We start from the raw sequence: 24,172 nt of genomic DNA, 5'->3' as shown, positions 1-24,172 counted from the left end.
CATTATAATACACACCTCAGTTACTGCAGAACATTATAATACGCACCTCAGTTACTGCAGAACATTATAATACACACCTCAGCTGCTGCAGGACATTATAATACGCACCTCAGTTACTGCAGAACATTATAATACACACCTCAGCTGCTGCAGGACATTATAATACACACCTCAGTTACTGCAGAACATTATAATACGCACCTCAGTTACTGCAGAACATTATAATACACACCTCAGTTACTGCAGAACATTATAATACGCACCTCAGTTACTGCAGAACATTATAATACGCACCTCAGTTACTGCAGAACATTATAATACACACCTCAGCTGCTGCAGGACATTATAATACGCACCTCAGTTACTGCAGAACATTATAACACGCACCTCAGTTACTGCAGAACATTATAATACACACCTCAGCTGCTGCAGGACATTATAATACGCACCTCAGTTACTGCAGAACATTATAATACGCACCTCAGTTACTGCAGAACATTATAATACGCACCTCAGTTACTGCAGAACATTATAACACGCACCTCAGTTACTGCAGAACATTATAATACGCACCTCAGTTACTGCAGAACATTATAATACGCACCTCAGTTACTGCAGAACATTATAATACGCACCTCAGCTGCTGCAGAACATTATAATACGCACCTCAGTTACTGCAGAACATTATAATACACACCTCAGTTACTGCAGAACATTATAATACGCACCTCAGTTACTGCAGAACATTATAATACACACCTCAGCTGCTGCAGAACATTATAATACACACCTCAGTTACTGCAGAACATTATAATACACACCTCAGTTACTGCAGAACATTATAATACACACCTCAGCTGCTGCAGAACATTATAATACGCACCTCAGTTACTGCAGAACATTATAATACACACCTCAGTTACTGCAGAACATTATAATACGCACCTCAGTTACTGCAGAACATTATAATACACACCTCAGTTACTGCAGGACATTATAATACACACCTCAGTTACTGCAGAACATTATAATACACACCTCAGTTACTGCAGAACATTATAATACACATCTCAGCTGCTGCAGAACATTATAATACGCACCTGAGTTACTGCAGAACATTATAATACGCACCTGAGTTACTGCAGAACATTATAATACACACCTCAGCTGCTGCAGAACATTATAATTAGCACCTCAGTTGCTGCAGGACATTATAATACGCACCTCAGTTGCTGCAGAACATTATAACACGCACCTCAGTTACTGCAGAACATTATAATACGCACCTCAGTTACTGCAGAACATTATAATACACACCACAGTTACTGCAGAACATTATAATACGCACCTCAGTTACTGCAGAACATTATAATACACACCACAGTTACTGCAGAACATTATAATACACACCTCAGTTACTGCAGAACATTATAATACGCACCTCAGTTACTGCAGAACATTATAATACGCACCTCAGTTACTGCAGAACATTATAATACACACCTCAGTTACATAGTTACATAGTTACATAGTTACATAGTTAGTACGGCTGAAAAAAGACACATGTCCATCAAGTTCAACCAAGGGAAGGGAAAAGGGAAGGAAAAATTTCTACACATAGGAGCTAATATTTTTTTGTTCTAGGAAATTATCTAACCCTTTTTTAAAGCCATCTCCTGTCCCTGCTGTGACCAGCTCCTGCGGTAGGCTATTCCATAAATTCACAGTTCTCACGGTAAAGAAGGCTTGTCGCCTCTGCAGGTTGAACCTTTTTTTCTCCAGACGGAGGGAGTGCCCCCTTGTTTTTTGAGGGGGTTTTACAAGGAACAGGATTTCACCATATTTTTTGTATGTGCCATTCATATACTTATATAAGTTAATCATGTCCCCCCTTAGTCGTCTTTTTTCAAGGCTAAATAGGTTTAATTCTTTCAATCTTTCCTCATAACTTAAATTCTCCATGCCCCTTATTAGCTTCGTTGCTCTTCTTTGTATTTTTTCCAACTCCAGGGCATCCTTTCTATGAACTGGAGCCCAGAACTGAACTGCATATTCTAGATGAGGCCTCACTAATGCTTTGTAAAGTGGCATTATTACATCCCTGTCCCGCGAGTCCATGCCTCTTTTAATACACGACAATATCCTGCTGGCCTTTGAAGCAGCTGATTGACACTGCATGCTGTTATTGAGTTTATGATTTACAAGTACACCCAGATCCTTCTCAACAAGTGAATCCGCCAGTGTAGCGCCCCCTAGGACATATGACGCATGCAGGTTGTTGGTACCAAGATGCATAACTTTACATTTATCTACATTAAACTTCATTTGCCAAGTGGACGCCCAAACACTTAGTTTGTTTAAATCTGCCTGTAATTCATGAACATCTTCCATAGTCTGAACTATATTACATAGCTTGGTGTCATCTGCAAAAATAGAAATAGTGCTATTAATCCCTTCCTCTATATCATTAATAAATAAGTTGAATAATAGTGGTCCCAGCACTGAACCCTGGGGTACACCACTTATAACCGGGGACCATTCAGAGAAGGAATCATTGACCACAACTCTCTGGATACGGTCCTTGAGCCAATTCTCAATCCAATTACAAACTATATTTTCTAAACCTATAGTCCTTAATTTACCCATTAGGCGTCTATGGGGGACAGTGTCAAATGCCTTTGCAAAGTCCAAAAACACTAAATCCACAGCGGCCCCTCCGTCTAGGCTTCTGCTCACCTCTTCATAAAAACAGATTAGGTTAGTTTGACAACTTCTGTCCTTAGTAAAACCGTGCTGGCTGTCACTTATAATGCTATTTATTGTCACATAATCCTGTATATAGTCCCTCAATAGCCCCTCAAACATTTTCCCCACGATGGATGTTAAGCTTACTGGTCTATAATTACCCGGGGAAGACCTAGAGCCCTTTTTGAAAATAGGCACCACATTTGCCCTGCGCCAGTCCCTTGGCACTATACCTGTCACTAGAGATTCTCTGAATATTATGAAAAGGGGGACAGAAATAACTGAACTAAGCTCTTTAAGAATTCTAGGGTGTAACCCATCTGGTCCCGGAGCCTTGTGCACATTTATTTTATTTAATTTAGCTTGGACCATCTCTACATTCATCCAATTCAGTATATCAACTGATATATTAACAGCACTGGCACCGGCTACATCAGCTGCTCTTTCTTCTGTTGTATATACAGAGCTAAAGAACCCATTTAGTAACTCTGCCTTCTCTTGATCCCCTGTGATCAACTCCCCATTACCATTATCTAGGGGTCCTACATGTTCAGACCTTGGCTTTTTAGCATTTATATGCTTGAAGAATTTTTTAGGATTTGTTTTACTATCCTTGGCCACCTGCCTTTCATTTTGTATTTTTGCTAATTTTATTACATTTTTACAGATTTTATTAAGCTCTTTATATTTTACAAAGGCTACAGCTGTACCCTCAGATTTGTATTTTTTAAATGCCCTTTTTTTGTCATGTATTGCCCCTTTCACAGAAGGTGTAAGCCATGTGGGGTTTAATTTGAGTCGTTTATACTTGTTACCTGTAGGAATAAATTTTGCACTATAATTACCCAAAGTAGATTTGAAAATCTCCCATTTATCATTTGTTCCATTATTTGACATTAGTTCTTCCCAGTCTATGTCCTGAATTGCCGCCCTCATCTGTGGAAATTGGCTTTCTTAAAATTAAATGTTTTTGCCCTCCCAGCCTGCGTTTGTTTTTTACAGTTTTTTTACAGTTACTGCAGAACATTATAATACGCACCTCAGTTACTGCAGAACATTATAATACACACCTCAGTTACTGCAGAACATTATAATACACATCTCAGCTGCTGCAGAACATTATAATACGCACCTGAGTTACTGCAGAACATTATAATACACACTTCAGTTACTGCAGGACATTATAATACGCACCTCAGTTACTGCAGAACATTATAATACGCACCTCAGCTGCTGCAGAACATTATAATACGCACCTCAGTTGCTGCAGGACATTATAATACGCACCTCAGTTACTGCAGAACATTATAATACACACCTCAGCTGCTGCAGAACATTATAATACGCACCTCAGTTGCTGCAGGACATTATAATACGCACCTCAGTTGCTGCAGGACATTATAATACACACCTCAGTTACTGCAGAACATTATAATACACACCTCAGCTGCTGCAGAACATTATAATACGCACCTCAGTTGCTGCAGGACATTATAATACGCACCTCAGTTACTGCAGAACATTATAATACACACCTCAGCTGCTGCAGAACATTATAATACGCACCTCAGTTGCTGCAGGACATTATAATACGCACCTCAGTTGCTGCAGGACATTATAATACACACCTCAGTTACTGCAGAACATTATAATACACATCTCAGCTGCTGCAGAACATTATAATACGCACCTGAGTTACTGCAGAACATTATAATACACACCTCAGTTACTGCAGAACATTATAATACGCACCTCAGCTGCTGCAGAACATTATAATACGCACCTCAGTTGCTGCAGGACATTATAATACGCACCTCAGTTACTGCAGAACATTATAATACGCACCTCAGTTACTGCAGAACATTATAATACACACCTCAGCTGCTGCAGGACATTATAATACACACCTCAGTTACTGCAGAACATTATAATACGCACCTCAGTTGCTGCAGGACATTATAATACACACCTCAGTTACTGCAGGACATTATAATACACACCTCAGTTACTGCAGAACATTATAATACGCATCTCAGTTACTGCAGAACATTATAATACGCACCTCAGTTACTGCAGAACATTATAATACGCACCTCAGTTACTGCAGAACATTATAATACGCACCACAGTTACTGCAGAACATTATAATACGCACCTCAGTTGCTGCAGAACATTATAATACGCACCTCAGTTGCTGCAGAACATTATAATACACACCTCAGCTGCTGCAGAACATTATAATACACATCTCAGTTACTGCAGAACATTATAATACGCACCTCAGTTACTGCAGAACATTATAATACACACCTCAGTTACTGCAGAACATTATAATACGCACCTCAGTTGCTGCAGGACATTATAATACACACCTCAGTTACTGCAGGACATTATAATACGCACCTCAGTTACTGCAGAACATTATAATACACACCTCAGTTACTGCAGGACATTATAATACACACCTCAGTTACTGCAGGACATTATAATACGCACCTCAGTTACTGCAGAACATTATAATACGCACCTCAGTTACTGCAGAACATTATAATACGCACCTCAGTTGCTGCAGGACATTATAATACGCACCTCAGTTACTGCAGAACATTATAATACGCACCTCAGTTGCTGCAGAACATTATAATACGCACCTCAGTTGCTGCAGAACATTATAATACGCACCTCAGTTACTGCAGAACATTATAATACACACCTCAGTTACTGCAGAACATTATAATACACACCTCAGTTACTGCAGAACATTATAATACACACCTCAGCTGCTGCAGAACATTATAATACGCACCTGAGTTACTGCAGAACATTATAATACACACCTCAGTTACTGCAGAACATTATAATACACACCTCAGTTACTGCAGAACATTATAACACACACCTCAGTTACTGCAGAACATTATAATACGCACCTCAGTTACTGCAGAACATTATAATACGCACCTCAGTTACTGCAGAACATTATAATACGCACCTCAGTTACTGCAGAACATTATAATACACACCTCAGTTACTGCAGAACATTATAATACACACCTCAGTTACTGCAGAACATTATAATACACACCTCAGTTACTGCAGAACATTATAATACACACCTCAGTTACTGCAGAACATTATAATACGCACCTGAGTTACTGCAGAACATTATAATACGCACCTGAGTTACTGCAGAACATTATAATACACACCTCAGTTACTGCAGAACATTATAATACACATCTCAGCTGCTGCAGAACATTATAATACACACCTCAGTTACTGCAGAACATTATAATACGCACCTGAGTTACTGCAGAACATTATAATACACACCTCAGTTACTGCAGAACATTATAATACACACCTCAGTTACTGCAGAACATTATAATACGCACCTCAGTTACTGCAGAACATTATAATACGCACCTCAGTTACTGCAGAACATTATAATACACACCTCAGTTACTGCAGAACATTATAATACACACCTCAGTTACTGCAGGACATTATAATACACACCTCAGTTACTGCAGAACATTATAATACACATCTCAGTTACTGCAGAACATTATAATACACACCTCAGTTACTGCAGAACATTATAATACACACCTCAGTTACTGCAGAACATTATAATACACACCTCAGTTACTGCAGAACATTATAATACGCACCTCAGTTACTGCAGAACATTATAATACACACCTCAGTTACTGCAGAACATTATAATACACACCTCAGTTACTGCAGGACATTATAATACACACCTCAGTTACTGCAGAACATTATAATACACATCTCAGTTACTGCAGAACATTATAATACACACCTCAGTTACTGCAGAACATTATAATACACACCTCAGTTACTGCAGGACATTATAATACACACCTCAGTTACTGCAGAACATTATAATACACATCTCAGTTACTGCAGAACATTATAATACACATCTCAGTTACTGCAGAACATTATAATACACACCTCAGTTACTGCAGAACATTATAATACACACCTCAGTTACTGCAGAACATTATAATACACACCTCAGTTACTGCAGAACATTATAATACGCACCTCAGCTGCTGCAGAACATTATAATACGCACCTCAGTTACTGCAGAACATTATAATACGCACCTCAGTTACTGCAGAACATTATAATACACACCTCAGTTACTGCAGAACATTATAATACACACCTCAGTTACTGCAGAACATTATAATACGCACCTCAGCTGCTGCAGAACATTATAATACGCACCTCAGTTACTGCAGAACATTATAATACGCACCTCAGTTACTGCAGAACATTATAATACGCACCTCAGTTACTGCAGAACATTATAATACACATCTCAGTTACTGCAGAACATTATAATACACACCTCAGTTACTGCAGAACATTATAATACGCACCTCAGTTACTGCAGAACATTATAATACACACCTCAGTTACTGCAGAACATTATAATACGCACCTCAGTTACTGCAGAACATTATAATACACATCTCAGTTACTGCAGAACATTATAATACACACCTCAGTTACTGCAGAACATTATAATACACACCTCAGTTACTCCAGAACATTATAATACACACCTCAGTTACTGCAGAACATTATAATACACACCTCAGTTACTGCAGAACATTATAATACGCACCTCAGCTGCTGCAGGACATTATAACACGCACCTCAGTTACTGCAGAACATTATAATACACACCTCAGTTACTGCAGAACATTATAATACACATCTCAGTTACTGCAGAACATTATAATACGCACCTCAGTTACTGCAGAACATTATAATACACACCTCAGTTACTGCAGAACATTATAATACGCACCTCAGTTACTGCAGAACATTATAATACGCACCTCAGTTACTGCAGAACATTATAATACACACCTCAGTTACTGCAGGACATTATAATACGCACCTCAGTTACTGCAGGACATTATAATACGCACCTCAGTTACTGCAGAACATTATAATACACACCTCAGTTACTGCAGAACATTATAATACACACCTCAGCTGCTGCAGAACATTATAATACGCACCTCAGTTGCTGCAGGACATTATAATACGCACCTCAGTTACTGCAGAACATTATAACACGCACCTCAGTTACTGCAGAACATTATAATACGCACCTCAGTTGCTGCAGAACATTATAATACGCACCTCAGTTACTGCAGAACATTATAATACACACCTCAGTTACTGCAGAACATTATAATACACACCTCAGTTACTGCAGAACATTATAATACGCACCTCAGTTACTGCAGAACATTATAATACACACCTCAGTTACTGCAGAACATTATAATACGCACCTCAGTTACTGCAGAACATTATAATACACACCTCAGTTACTGCAGAACATTATAATACACACCTCAGTTACTGCAGAACATTATAATACACACCTCAGTTACTGCAGAACATTATAACACGCACCTCAGTTACTGCAGAACATTATAATACACACCTCAGTTACTGCAGAACATTATAATACACATCTCAGCTGCTGCAGAACATTATAATACGCACCTGAGTTACTGCAGAACATTATAATACACACCTCAGCTGCTGCAGAACATTATAATACACACCTGTTACTGCAGGACATTATAATACGCACCTCAGCTGCTGCAGAACATTATAATACGGACCTCAGCTGCTGCAGAACATTATAATACGCACCTCAGTTGCTGCAGAACATTATAACACGCACCTCAGTTGCTGCAGAACATTATAACACGCACCTCAGTTACTGCAGAACATTATAATACGCACCTCAGTTACTGCAGAACATTATAATACACATCTCAGTTACTGCAGAACATTATAATACACACCACAGTTACTGCAGAACATTATAATACGCACCTCAGTTACTGCAGAACATTATAATACGCACCTCAGTTACTGCAGAACATTATAATACGCACCTCAGTTACTGCAGAACATTATAATACACACCTCAGTTGCTGCAGAACATTATAATACGCACCTCAGTTACTGCAGAACATTATAATACACACCTCAGTTACTGCAGAACATTATAATACACACCTCAGTTACTGCAGAACATTATAATACGCACCTCAGCTGCTGCAGAACATTATAATACACACCTCAGTTACTGCAGAACATTATAACACGCACCTCAGTTACTGCAGAACATTATAACACGCACCTCAGTTACTGCAGAACATTATAATACGCACCTCAGTTACTGCAGAACATTATAATACGCACCTCAGTTACTGCAGAACATTATAATACGCACCTCAGTTACTGCAGAACATTATAATACACACCTCAGTTACTGCAGAACATTATAATACACACCTCAGTTACTGCAGAACATTATAATACACACCTCAGTTACTGCAGAACATTATAATACACACCTCAGTTACTGCAGAACATTATAATACACACCTCAGTTACTGCAGAACATTATAATACACACCTCAGTTGCTGCAGGACATTATAATACGCACCTCAGTTACTGCAGAACATTATAACACGCACCTCAGTTACTGCAGAACATTATAACACGCACCTCAGTTACTGCAGAACATTATAATACACACCTCAGTTACTGCAGAACATTATAACACGCACCTCAGTTGCTGCAGAACATTATAATACGCACCTCAGTTACTGCAGAACATTATAATACACACCTCAGTTACTGCAGAACATTATAATACACACCTCAGTTACTGCAGAACATTATAATACGCACCTCAGTTACTGCAGAACATTATAATACACATCTCAGTTACTGCAGAACATTATAATACGCATCTCAGTTACTGCAGAACATTATAATACGCACCTCAGTTACTGCAGAACATTATAATACGCACCTGAGTTACTGCAGAACATTATAATACACACCTCAGTTACTGCAGGACATTATAATACGCACCTCAGTTACTGCAGAACATTATAATACACATCTCAGTTACTGCAGAACATTATAATACGCACCTCAGTTACTGCAGAACATTATAATACACATCTCAGTTACTGCAGAACATTATAATACACACCTCAGTTACTGCAGAACATTATAATACGCACCTCAGCTGCTGCAGAACATTATAATACGCACCTCAGTTGCTGCAGAACATTATAATACGCACCTCAGTTACTGCAGAACATTATAATACGCACCTCAGTTACTGCAGAACATTATAATACGCACCTCAGCTGCTGCAGGACATTATAATACGCACCTCAGTTACTGCAGGACATTATAATACACACCTCAGTTACTGCAGAACATTATAATACACACCTCAGTTACTGCAGGACATTATAATACGCACCTCAGTTACTGCAGAACATTATAATACACATCTCAGTTACTGCAGAACATTATAATACGCACCTCAGTTACTGCAGAACATTATAATACACATCTCAGTTACTGCAGAACATTATAATACACACCTCAGTTACTGCAGAACATTATAATACGCACCTCAGCTGCTGCAGAACATTATAATACGCACCTCAGTTGCTGCAGAACATTATAATACGCACCTCAGTTACTGCAGAACATTATAATACGCACCTCAGTTACTGCAGAACATTATAATACGCACCTCAGCTGCTGCAGGACATTATAATACGCACCTCAGTTACTGCAGGACATTATAATACACACCTCAGTTACTGCAGAACATTATAATACACACCTCAGTTACTGCAGAACATTATAATACGCACCTCAGTTACTGCAGGACATTATAATACGCACCTCAGTTACTGCAGAACATTATAATACACACCTCAGTTACTGCAGAACATTATAATACACACCTCAGTTACTGCAGAACATTATAATACGCACCTCAGTTACTGCAGAACATTATAATACACACCTCAGTTACTGCAGAACATTATAATACGCACCTCAGTTACTGCAGGACATTATAATACGCACCTCAGTTACTGCAGAACATTATAATACACACCTCAGTTACTGCAGAACATTATAATACACACCTCAGTTACTGCAGAACATTATAATACACACCTCAGTTACTGCAGAACATTATAATACGCACCTCAGCTGCTGCAGAACATTATAATACACACCTCAGTTACTGCAGAACATTATAATACACACCTCAGTTACTGCAGAACATTATAATACGCACCTCAGTTACTGCAGAACATTATAATACGCACCTCAGTTACTGCAGAACATTATAATACACACCTCAGTTACTGCAGAACATTATAATACGCACCTCAGTTACTGCAGAACATTATAATACACACCTCAGTTACTGCAGAACATTATAATACACACCTCAGTTACTGCAGAACATTATAATACACATCTCAGCTGCTGCAGAACATTATAATACGCACCTGAGTTACTGCAGAACATTATAATACACACCTCAGCTGCTGCAGAACATTATAATACGCACCTCAGTTGCTGCAGGACATTATAATACGCACCTCAGTTACTGCAGAACATTATAATACGCACCTCAGTTGCTGCAGAACATTATAATACGCACCTCAGTTACTGCAGAACATTATAATACACATCTCAGTTACTGCAGAACATTATAATACACATCTCAGTTGCTGCAGAACATTATAATACACACCTCAGTTGCTGCAGAACATTATAACACGCACCTCAGTTACTGCAGAACATTATAATACACACCTCAGTTGCTGCAGAACATTATAACACGCACCTCAGTTACTGCAGAACATTATAATACGCACCTCAGTTGCTGCAGAACATTATAATACGCACCTCAGTTACTGCAGAACATTATAATACGCACCTCAGTTACTGCAGAACATTATAATACACACCTCAGCTGCTGCATAACATTATAATACGCATCTCAGTTACTGCAGAACATTATAATACGCACCTCAGTTACTGCAGAACATTATAATACACACCTCAGTTACTGCAGAACATTATAATACGCACCTCAGTTACTGCAGAACATTATAATACACACCTCAGTTACTGCAGAACATTATAATACACATCTCAGCTGCTGCAGAACATTATAATACGCACCTGAGTTACTGCAGAACATTATAATACACACCTCAGTTACTGCAGAACATTATAATACACACCTCAGCTGCTGCAGAACATTATAATACGCACCTCAGTTGCTGCAGGACATTATAATACGCACCTCAGTTACTGCAGAACATTATAATACACATCTAAGCTGCTGCAGAACATTATAATACGCACCTGAGTTACTGCAGAACATTATAATACACACCTCAGCTGCTGCAGAACATTATAATACGCACCTCAGTTGCTGCAGGACATTATAATACGCACCTCAGTTACTGCAGAACATTATAATACACACCTCAGCTGCTGCAGAACATTATAATACGCACCTCAGTTGCTGCAGGACATTATAATACGCACCTCAGTTACTGCAGAACATTATAATACACATCTCAGCTGCTGCAGAACATTATAATACGCACCTGAGTTACTGCAGAACATTATAATACACACCTCAGTTACTGCAGAACATTATAATACGCACCTCAGCTGCTGCAGAACATTATAATACGCACCTCAGTTGCTGCAGGACATTATAATACGCACCTCAGTTACTGCAGAACATTATAATACACACCTCAGTTACTGCAGAACATTATAATACACACCTCAGTTACTGCAGAACATTATAATACGCACCTCAGTTACTGCAGGACATTATAATATACACCTCAGTTGCTGCAGAACATTATAATACGCACCTCAGTTACTGCAGAACATTATAATACGCACCTCAGTTACTGCAGAACATTATAATACGCACCTCAGTTACTGCAGAACATTATAATACGCACCTCAGTTACTGCAGAACATTATAACACGCACCTCAGTTACTGCAGAACATTATAATACACACCTCAGTTACTGCAGAACATTATAACACGCACCTCAGTTACTGCAGGACATTATAACACGCACCTCAGTTACTGCAGAACATTATAACACGCACCTCAGTTACTGCAGGACATTATAATACACACCTCAGTTGCTGCAGAACATTATAATACGCACCTCAGTTACTGCAGGACATTATAATACACACCTCAGTTACTGCAGAACATTATAATACGCACCTCAGTTACTGCAGAACATTATAATACACACCTCAGTTACTGCAGAACATTATAATACACACCTCAGTTACTGCAGGACATTATAATACACACCTCAGTTACTGCAGAACATTATAATACGCATCTCAGTTACTGCAGAACATTATAATACGCACCTCAGTTACTGCAGAACATTATAATACGCACCTCAGTTACTGCAGAACATTATAATACGCACCACAGTTACTGCAGAACATTATAATACGCACCTCAGTTGCTGCAGAACATTATAATACGCACCTCAGTTGCTGCAGAACATTATAATACACACCTCAGCTGCTGCAGAACATTATAATACACATCTCAGTTACTGCAGAACATTATAATACGCACCTCAGTTACTGCAGAACATTATAATACGCACCTCAGTTACTGCAGAACATTATAATACACACCTCAGTTACTGCAGAACATTATAATACGCACCTCAGTTGCTGCAGGACATTATAATACGCACCTGAGTTACTGCAGAACATTATAATACACACCTCAGTTACTGCAGAACATTATAATACACATCTCAGCTGCTGCAGAACATTATAATACGCACCTCAGTTACTGCAGAACATTATAATACACACCTCAGTTACTGCAGAACATTATAATACGCACCTCAGTTGCTGCAGGACATTATAATACGCACCTGAGTTACTGCAGAACATTATAATACACACCTCAGTTACTGCAGAACATTATAATACACATCTCAGTTACTGCAGAACATTATAATACGCACCTGAGTTACTGCAGAACATTATAATACACACCTCAGTTACTGCAGAACATTATAATACACACCTCAGTTACTGCAGAACATTATAATACGCACCTCAGTTACTGCAGAACATTATAATACGCACCTCAGTTACTGCAGAACATTATAATACACACCTCAGTTACTGCAGAACATTATAATACACACCTCAGTTACTGCAGGACATTATAATACACACCTCAGTTACTGCAGAACATTATAATACACACCTCAGTTACTGCAGAACATTATAATACACACCTCAGTTACTGCAGAACATTATAATACGCACCTCAGCTGCTGCAGAACATTATAATACGCACCTCAGTTACTGCAGAACATTATAATACGCACCTCAGTTACTGCAGAACATTATAATACACACCTCAGTTACTGCAGAACATTATAATACGCACCTCAGCTGCTGCAGAACATTATAATACGCACCTCAGTTACTGCAGAACATTATAATACGCACCTCAGTTACTGCAGAACATTATAATACGCACCTCAGTTACTGCAGAACATTATAATACACATCTCAGTTACTGCAGAACATTATAATACGCACCTCAGTTACTGCAGAACATTATAATACGCACCTCAGTTACTGCAGAACATTATAATACGCACCTCAGTTACTGCAGAACATTATAATACACACCTCAGTTACTGCAGAACATTATAATACGCACCTCAGTTACTGCAGAACATTATAATACACATCTCAGTTACTGCAGAACATTATAATACACACCTCAGTTACTGCAGAACATTATAATACACACCTCAGTTACTGCAGAACATTATAATACACATCTCAGTTACTGCAGAACATTATAATACACACCTCAGTTACTGCAGAACATTATAATACACACCTCAGTTACTGCAGAACATTATAATACACACCTCAGTTACTGCAGAACATTATAATACGCACCTCAGTTACTGCAGAACATTATAATACGCACCTCAGTTACTGCAGAACATTATAATACGCACCTCAGTTACTGCAGAACATTATAATACACACCTCAGTTACTGCAGAACATTATAATACGCACCTCAGTTACTGCAGAACATTATAATACACATCTCAGTTACTGCAGAACATTATAATACACACCTCAGTTACTGCAGAACATTATAATACACACCTCAGTTACTGCAGAACATTATAATACACATCTCAGTTACTGCAGAACATTATAATACACACCTCAGTTACTGCAGAACATTATAATACACACCTCAGTTACTCCAGAACATTATAATACACACCTCAGTTACTGCAGAACATTATAATACACACCTCAGTTACTGCAGAACATTATAATACGCACCTCAGTTACTGCAGAACATTATAATACACACCTCAGTTACTGCAGAACATTATAATACGCACCTCAGTTACTGCAGAACATTATAATACGCACCTCAGTTACTGCAGAACATTATAATACACACCTCAGTTACTGCAGAACATTATAATACACATCTCAGTTACTGCAGAACATTATAATACACATCTCAGTTGCTGCAGAACATTATAATACACATCTCAGTTGCTGCAGAACATTATAATACGCACCTCAGTTACTGCAGAACATTATAATACACACCTCAGTTACTGCAGAACATTATAATACACACCTCAGTTACTGCAGAACATTATAATACGCACCTCAGTTACTGCAGAACATTATAATACACATCTCAGCTGCTGCAGAACATTATAATACGCACCTCAGTTACTGCAGAACATTATAATACACACCTCAGTTACTGCAGAACATTATAACACGCACCTCAGTTACTGCAGAACATTATAATACACACCTCAGTTACTGCAGAACATTATAATACACATCTCAGCTGCTGCAGAACATTATAATACGCACCTGAGTTACTGCAGAACATTATAATACACACCTCAGCTGCTGCAGAACATTATAATACACACCTGTTACTGCAGGACATTATAATACGCACCTCAGCTGCTGCAGAACATTATAATACGGACCTCAGCTGCTGCAGAACATTATAATACGCACCTCAGTTGCTGCAGAACATTATAACACGCACCTCAGTTGCTGCAGAACATTATAACACGCACCTCAGTTACTGCAGAACATTATAATACGCACCTCAGTTACTGCAGAACATTATAATACACATCTCAGTTACTGCAGAACATTATAATACACACCACAGTTACTGCAGAACATTATAATACGCACCTCAGTTACTGCAGAACATTATAATACACACCTCAGTTACTGCAGAACATTATAATACACACCTCAGTTACTGCAGAACATTATAACACGCACCTCAGTTACTGCAGAACATTATAATACGCACCTCAGTTACTGCAGAACATTATAATACACACCTCAGTTACTGCAGAACATTATAATACACACCTCAGTTACTGCAGAACATTATAATACACACCTCAGTTACTGCAGAACATTATAATACACACCTCAGTTACTGCAGAACATTATAATACACACCTCAGTTACTGCAGAACATTATAATACACACCTCAGTTGCTGCAGGACATTATAATACGCACCTCAGTTACTGCAGAACATTATAACACGCACCTCAGTTACTGCAGAACATTATAATACGCACCTCAGTTGCTGCAGAACATTATAATACGCACCTCAGTTACTGCAGAACATTATAATACACACCTCAGTTACTGCAGAACATTATAATACACACCTCAGTTACTGCAGAACATTATAATACACATCTCAGTTACTGCAGAACATTATAATACACATCTCAGTTGCTGCAGAACATTATAATACGCACCTCAGTTACTGCAGAACATTATAATACGCACCTCAGTTACTGCAGAACATTATAATACACACCTCAGTTACTGCAGAACATTATAATACGCACCTCAGTTACTGCAGAACATTATAATACGCACCTCAGTTACTGCAGAACATTATAATACGCACCTCAGTTACTGCAGAACATTATAATACACACCTCAGTTACTGCAGAACATTATAATACGCACCTCAGTTACTGCAGAACATTATAATACGCACCTCAGTTACTGCAGAACATTATAATACGCACCTGAGTTACTGCAGAACATTATAATACACACCTCAGTTACTGCAGGACATTATAATACGCACCTCAGTTACTGCAGAACATTATAATACACATCTCAGTTACTGCAGAACATTATAATACGCACCTCAGTTACTGCAGAACATTATAATACACATCTCAGTTACTGCAGAACATTATAATACACACCTCAGTTACTGCAGAACATTATAATACGCACCTCAGCTGCTGCAGAACATTATAATACGCACCTCAGTTGCTGCAGAACATTATAATACGCACCTCAGTTACTGCAGAACATTATAATACGCACCTCAGTTACTGCAGAACATTATAATACGCACCTCAGCTGCTGCAGGACATTATAATACGCACCTCAGTTACTGCAGGACATTATAATACACACCTCAGTTACTGCAGAACATTATAATACACACCTCAGTTACTGCAGGACATTATAATACGCACCTCAGTTACTGCAGAACATTATAATACACATCTCAGTTACTGCAGAACATTATAATACGCACCTCAGTTACTGCAGAACATTATAATACACATCTCAGTTACTGCAGAACATTATAATACACACCTCAGTTACTGCAGAACATTATAATACGCACCTCAGTTACTGCAGAACATTATAATACGCACCTCAGCTGCTGCAGAACATTATAATACGCACCTCAGTTGCTGCAGAACATTATAATACGCACCTCAGTTACTGCAGAACATTATAATACGCACCTCAGTTACTGCAGAACATTATAATACGCACCTCAGCTGCTGCAGGACATTATAATACGCACCTCAGTTACTGCAGGACATTATAATACACACCTCAGTTACTGCAGAACATTATAATACACACCTCAGTTACTGCAGAACATTATAATACGCACCTCAGTTACTGCAGGACATTATAATACGCACCTCAGTTACTGCAGAACATTATAATACACACCTCAGTTACTGCAGAACATTATAATACACACCTCAGTTCATGCATAACATTATAATACGCACCTCAGTTACTGCAGAACATTATAATACACACCTCAGTTACTGCAGAACATTATAATACACACCTCAGTTACTGCAGAACATTATAATACACACCTCAGTTACTGCAGAACATTATAATACGCACCTCAGTTACTGCAGAACATTATAATACACATCTCAGCTGCTGCAGAACATTATAATACGCACCTGAGTTACTGCAGAACATTATAATACACACCTCAGCTGCTGCAGAACATTATAATACGCACCTCAGTTGCTGCAGGACATTATAATACGCACCTCAGTTACTGCAGAACATTATAATACGCACCTCAGTTGCTGCAGAACATTATAATACACACCTCAGTTGCTGCAGAACATTATAACACGCACCTCAGTTACTGCAGAACATTATAATACACACCTCAGTTGCTGCAGAACATTATAACACGCACCTCAGTTACTGCAGAACATTATAATACGCACCTCAGTTGCTGCAGAACATTATAATACGCACCTCAGTTACTGCAGAACATTATAATACGCACCTCAGTTACTGCAGAACATTATAATACGCACCTCAGTTACTGCAGAACATTATAATACACACCTCAGTTACTGCAGAACATTATAATACGCACCTCAGTTACTGCAGAACATTATAATACACACCTCAGCTGCTGCAGAACATTATAATACGCATCTCAGTTACTGCAGAACATTATAATACGCACCTCAGTTACTGCAGAACATTATAATACGCACCTCAGTTACTGCAGAACATTATAATACGCACCTCAGTTACTGCAGAACATTATAATACACACCTCAGTTACTGCAGAACATTATAATACACATCTCAGCTGCTGCAGAACATTATAATACGCACCTGAGTTACTGCAGAACATTATAATACACACCTCAGTTACTGCAGAACATTATAATACGCACCTCAGCTGCTGCAGAACATTATAATACGCACCTCAGTTGCTGCAGGACATTATAATACGCACCTCAGTTACTGCAGAACATTATAATACACATCTCAGCTGCTGCAGAACATTATAATACGCACCTGAGTTACTGCAGAACATTATAATACACACCTCAGTTACTGCAGAACATTATAATACGCACCTCAGCTGCTGCAGAACATTATAATACGCACCTCAGTTGCTGCAGGACATTATAATACGCACCTCAGTTACTGCAGAACATTATAATACACACCTCAGCTGCTGCAGGACATTATAATACGCACCTCAGTTGCTGCAGGACATTATAATACGCACCTCAGTTACTGCAGAACATTATAATACACACCTCAGTTACTGCAGAACATTATAATACACACCTCAGTTACTGCAGAACATTATAATACGCACCTCAGTTACTGCAGGACATTATAATATACACCTCAGTTGCTGCAGAACATTATAATACGCACCTCAGTTACTGCAGAACATTATAATACGCACCTCAGTTACTGCAGGACATTATAATACACACCTCAGTTACTGCAGAACATTATAATACGCACCTCAGTTACTGCAGAACATTATAATACACACCTCAGTTACTGCAGAACATTATAATACACACCTCAGTTACTGCAGGACATTATAATACACACCTCAGTTACTGCAGGACATTATAATACACACCTCAGTTACTGCAGAACATTATAATACACACCTCAGTTACTGCAGAACATTATAATACACACCTCAGTTACTGCAGAACATTATAATACACACCTCAGTTACTGCAGGACATTATAATACACACCTCAGTTACTGCAGGACATTATAATACACACCTCAGTTACTGCAGAACATTATAATACGCATCTCAGTTACTGCAGAACATTATAACACGCACCTCAGTTACTGCAGAACATTATAATACGCACCACAGTTACTGCAGAACATTATAATACGCACCTCAGTTGCTGCAGAACATTATAATACGCACCTCAGTTGCTGCAGAACATTATAATACACACCTCAGCTGCTGCAGAACATTATAATACACATCTCAGTTACTGCAGAACATTATAATACGCACCTCAGTTACTGCAGAACATTATAATACGCACCTCAGTTACTGCAGAACATTATAATACACACCTCAGTTACTGCAGAACATTATAATACGCACCTCAGTTGCTGCAGGACATTATAATACACACCTCAGTTACTGCAGGACATTATAATACGCACCTCAGTTACTGCAGAACATTATAATACACACCTCAGTTACTGCAGGACATTATAATACACACCTCAGTTACTGCAGGACATTATAATACGCACCTCAGTTACTGCAGAACATTATAATACGCACCTCAGTTACTGCAGAACATTATAACACGCACCTCAGTTACTGCAGAACATTATAATACGCACCTCAGTTGCTGCAGAACATTATAATACACACCTCAGTTACTGCAGAACATTATAATACACACCTCAGTTACTGCAGAACATTATAATACACACCTCAGCTGCTGCAGAACATTATAATACACACCTCAGTTGCTGCAGAACATTATAATACACACCTCAGTTACTGCAGAACATTATAATACACACCTCAGTTACTGCAGAACATTATAATACACACCTCAGTTACTGCAGAACATTATAATACACACCTCAGTTACTGCAGAACATTATAATACACACCTCAGTTACTGCAGAACATTATAATACACACCTCAGCTGCTGCAGAACATTATAATACGCACCTCAGTTACTGCAGAACATTATAATACGCACCTGAGTTACTGCAGAACATTATAATACACACCTCAGTTACTGCAGAACATTATAATACACACCTCAGTTACTGCAGAACATTATAATACACACCTCAGTTACTGCAGAACATTATAATACACACCTCAGTTACTGCAGAACATTATAATACGCACCTGAGTTACTGCAGAACATTATAATACGCACCTGAGTTACTGCAGAACATTATAATACGCACCTGAGTTACTGCAGAACATTATAATACACACCTCAGTTACTGCAGAACATTATAATACACATCTCAGCTGCTGCAGAACATTATAATACACACCTCAGTTACTGCAGAACATTATAATACGCACCTGAGTTACTGCAGAACATTATAATACACACCTCAGTTACTGCAGAACATTATAATACACACCTCAGTTACTGCAGAACATTATAATACGCACCTCAGTTACTGCAGAACATTATAATACACACCTCAGCTGCTGCAGAACATTATAATACGCACCTCAGTTACTGCAGAACATTATAATACGCACCTGAGTTACTGCAGAACATTATAATACGCACCTCAGTTACTGCAGAACATTATAATACACACCTCAGTTACTGCAGAACATTATAATACACACCTCAGTTACTGCAGAACATTATAATACACACCTCAGTTACTGCAGAACATTATAATACGCACCTCAGTTACTGCAGAACATTATAATACACACCTCAGTTACTGCAGAACATTATAATACACACCTCAGTTACTGCAGAACATTATAATACGCACCTCAGTTACTGCAGAACATTATAATACACACCTCAGCTGCTGCAGAACATTATAATACACATCTCAGTTACTGCAGAACATTATAATACACACCTCAGTTACTGCAGAACATTATAATACACACCTCAGTTACTGCAGAACATTATAATACACACCTCAGTTACTGCAGAACATTATAATACGCACCTGAGTTACTGCAGAACATTATAATACGCACCTGAGTTACTGCAGAACATTATAATACACACCTCAGTTACTGCAGAACATTATAATACACATCTCAGCTGCTGCAGAACATTATAATACACACCTCAGTTACTGCAGAACATTATAATACGCACCTGAGTTACTGCAGAACATTATAATACACACCTCAGTTACTGCAGAACATTATAATACACACCTCAGTTACTGCAGAACATTATAATACGCACCTCAGTTACTGCAGAACATTATAATACGCACCTCAGTTACTGCAGAACATTATAATACACACCTCAGTTACTGCAGAACATTATAATACACACCTCAGTTACTGCAGGACATTATAATACGCACCTCAGTTACTGCAGAACATTATAATACACACCTCAGTTACTGCAGAACATTATAATACACACCTCAGTTACTGCAGAACATTATAATACACACCTCAGTTACTGCAGAACATTATAATACACACCTCAGTTACTGCAGAACATTATAATACGCACCTCAGCTGCTGCAGAACATTATAATACGCACCTCAGTTACTGCAGAACATTATAATACGCACCTCAGTTACTGCAGAACATTATAATACGCACCTCAGTTACTGCAGAACATTATAATACACACCTCAGTTACTGCAGAACATTATAATACGCACCTCAGCTGCTGCAGAACATTATAATACGCACCTCAGTTACTGCAGAACATTATAATACGCACCTCAGTTACTGCAGAACATTATGATACGCACCTCAGTTACTGCAGAACATTATAATACACATCTCAGTTACTGCAGAACATTATAATACACACCTCAGTTACTGCAGAACATTATAATACGCACCTCAGTTACTGCAGAACATTATAATACACACCTCAGTTACTGCAGAACATTATAATACGCACCTCAGTTACTGCAGAACATTATAATACACATCTCAGTTACTGCAGAACATTATAATACACACCTCAGTTACTGCAGAACATTATAATACACATCTCAGTTACTGCAGAACATTATAATACACACCTCAGTTACTGCAGAACATTATAATACACACCTCAGTTACTGCAGAACATTATAATACACACCTCAGTTACTGCAGAACATTATAATACACATCTCAGTTACTGCAGAACATTATAATACACACCTCAGTTACTGCAGAACATTATAATACACACCTCAGTTACTCCAGAACATTATAATACACACCTCAGTTACTGCAGAACATTATAATACACACCTCAGTTACTGCAGAACATTATAATACGCACCTCAGCTGCTGCAGGACATTATAACACGCACCTCAGTTACTGCAGAACATTATAATACACATCTCAGTTACTGCAGAACATTATAATACACATCTCAGTTACTGCAGAACATTATAATACGCACCTCAGTTACTGCAGAACATTATAATACACACCTCAGTTACTGCAGAACATTATAATACGCACCTCAGTTACTGCAGAACATTATAATACACACCTCAGTTACTGCAGGACATTATAATACGCACCTCAGTTACTGCAGGACATTATAATACGCACCTCAGTTACTGCAGAACATTATAATACACACCTCAGTTACTGCAGAACATTATAATACACACCTCAGCTGCTGCAGAACATTATAATACACACCTCAGCTGCTGCAGGACATTATAATACGCACCTCAGTTACTGCAGAACATTATAACACGCACCTCAGTTACTGCAGAACATTATAATACGCACCTCAGTTACTGCAGAACATTATAATACACATCTCAGTTACTGCAGAACATTATAATACACATCTCAGTTGCTGCAGAACATTATAATACGCACCTCAGTTACTGCAGAACATTATAATACACACCTCAGTTACTGCAGAACATTATAATACGCACCTCAGTTACTGCAGAACATTATAATACACACCTCAGTTACTGCAGAACATTATAATACGCACCTCAGTTACTGCAGAACATTATAATACACACCTCAGTTACTGCAGAACATTATAATACACATCTCAGCTGCTGCAGAACATTATAATACACACCTCAGCTGCTGCAGAACATTATAATACGCACCTCAGTTACTGCAGAACATTATAATACACACCTCAGTTACTGCAGAACATTATAATACACACCTCAGTTACTGCAGAACATTATAACACGCACCTCAGTTACTGCAGAACATTATAATACGCACCTCAGTTACTGCAGAACATTATAATACACACCTCAGTTACTGCAGAACATTATAATACACACCTCAGTTACTGCAGAACATTATAATACACACCTCAGCTGCTGCAGAACATTATAATACGCACCTCAGTTACTGCAGAACATTATAATACGCACCTGAGTTACTGCAGAACATTATAACACACACCTCAGTTACTGCAGAACATTATAACACACACCTCAGTTACTGCAGAACATTATAACACGCACCTCAGTTACTGCAGAACATTATAATACGCACCTCAGTTACTGCAGAACATTATAATACGCACCTCAGTTACTGCAGAACATTATAATACGCACCTCAGTTACTGCAGAACATTATAAT

This window comes from Rhinoderma darwinii, chromosome 3 (assembly GCF_050947455.1).
Source record: "Rhinoderma darwinii isolate aRhiDar2 chromosome 3, aRhiDar2.hap1, whole genome shotgun sequence".
In the NCBI taxonomy this organism is placed as follows: Eukaryota; Metazoa; Chordata; class Amphibia; order Anura; family Rhinodermatidae; genus Rhinoderma; species Rhinoderma darwinii.
The sequence above is the reverse complement of the archived record's forward strand: the minus strand, read 5'-3'. Positions refer to the sequence as shown.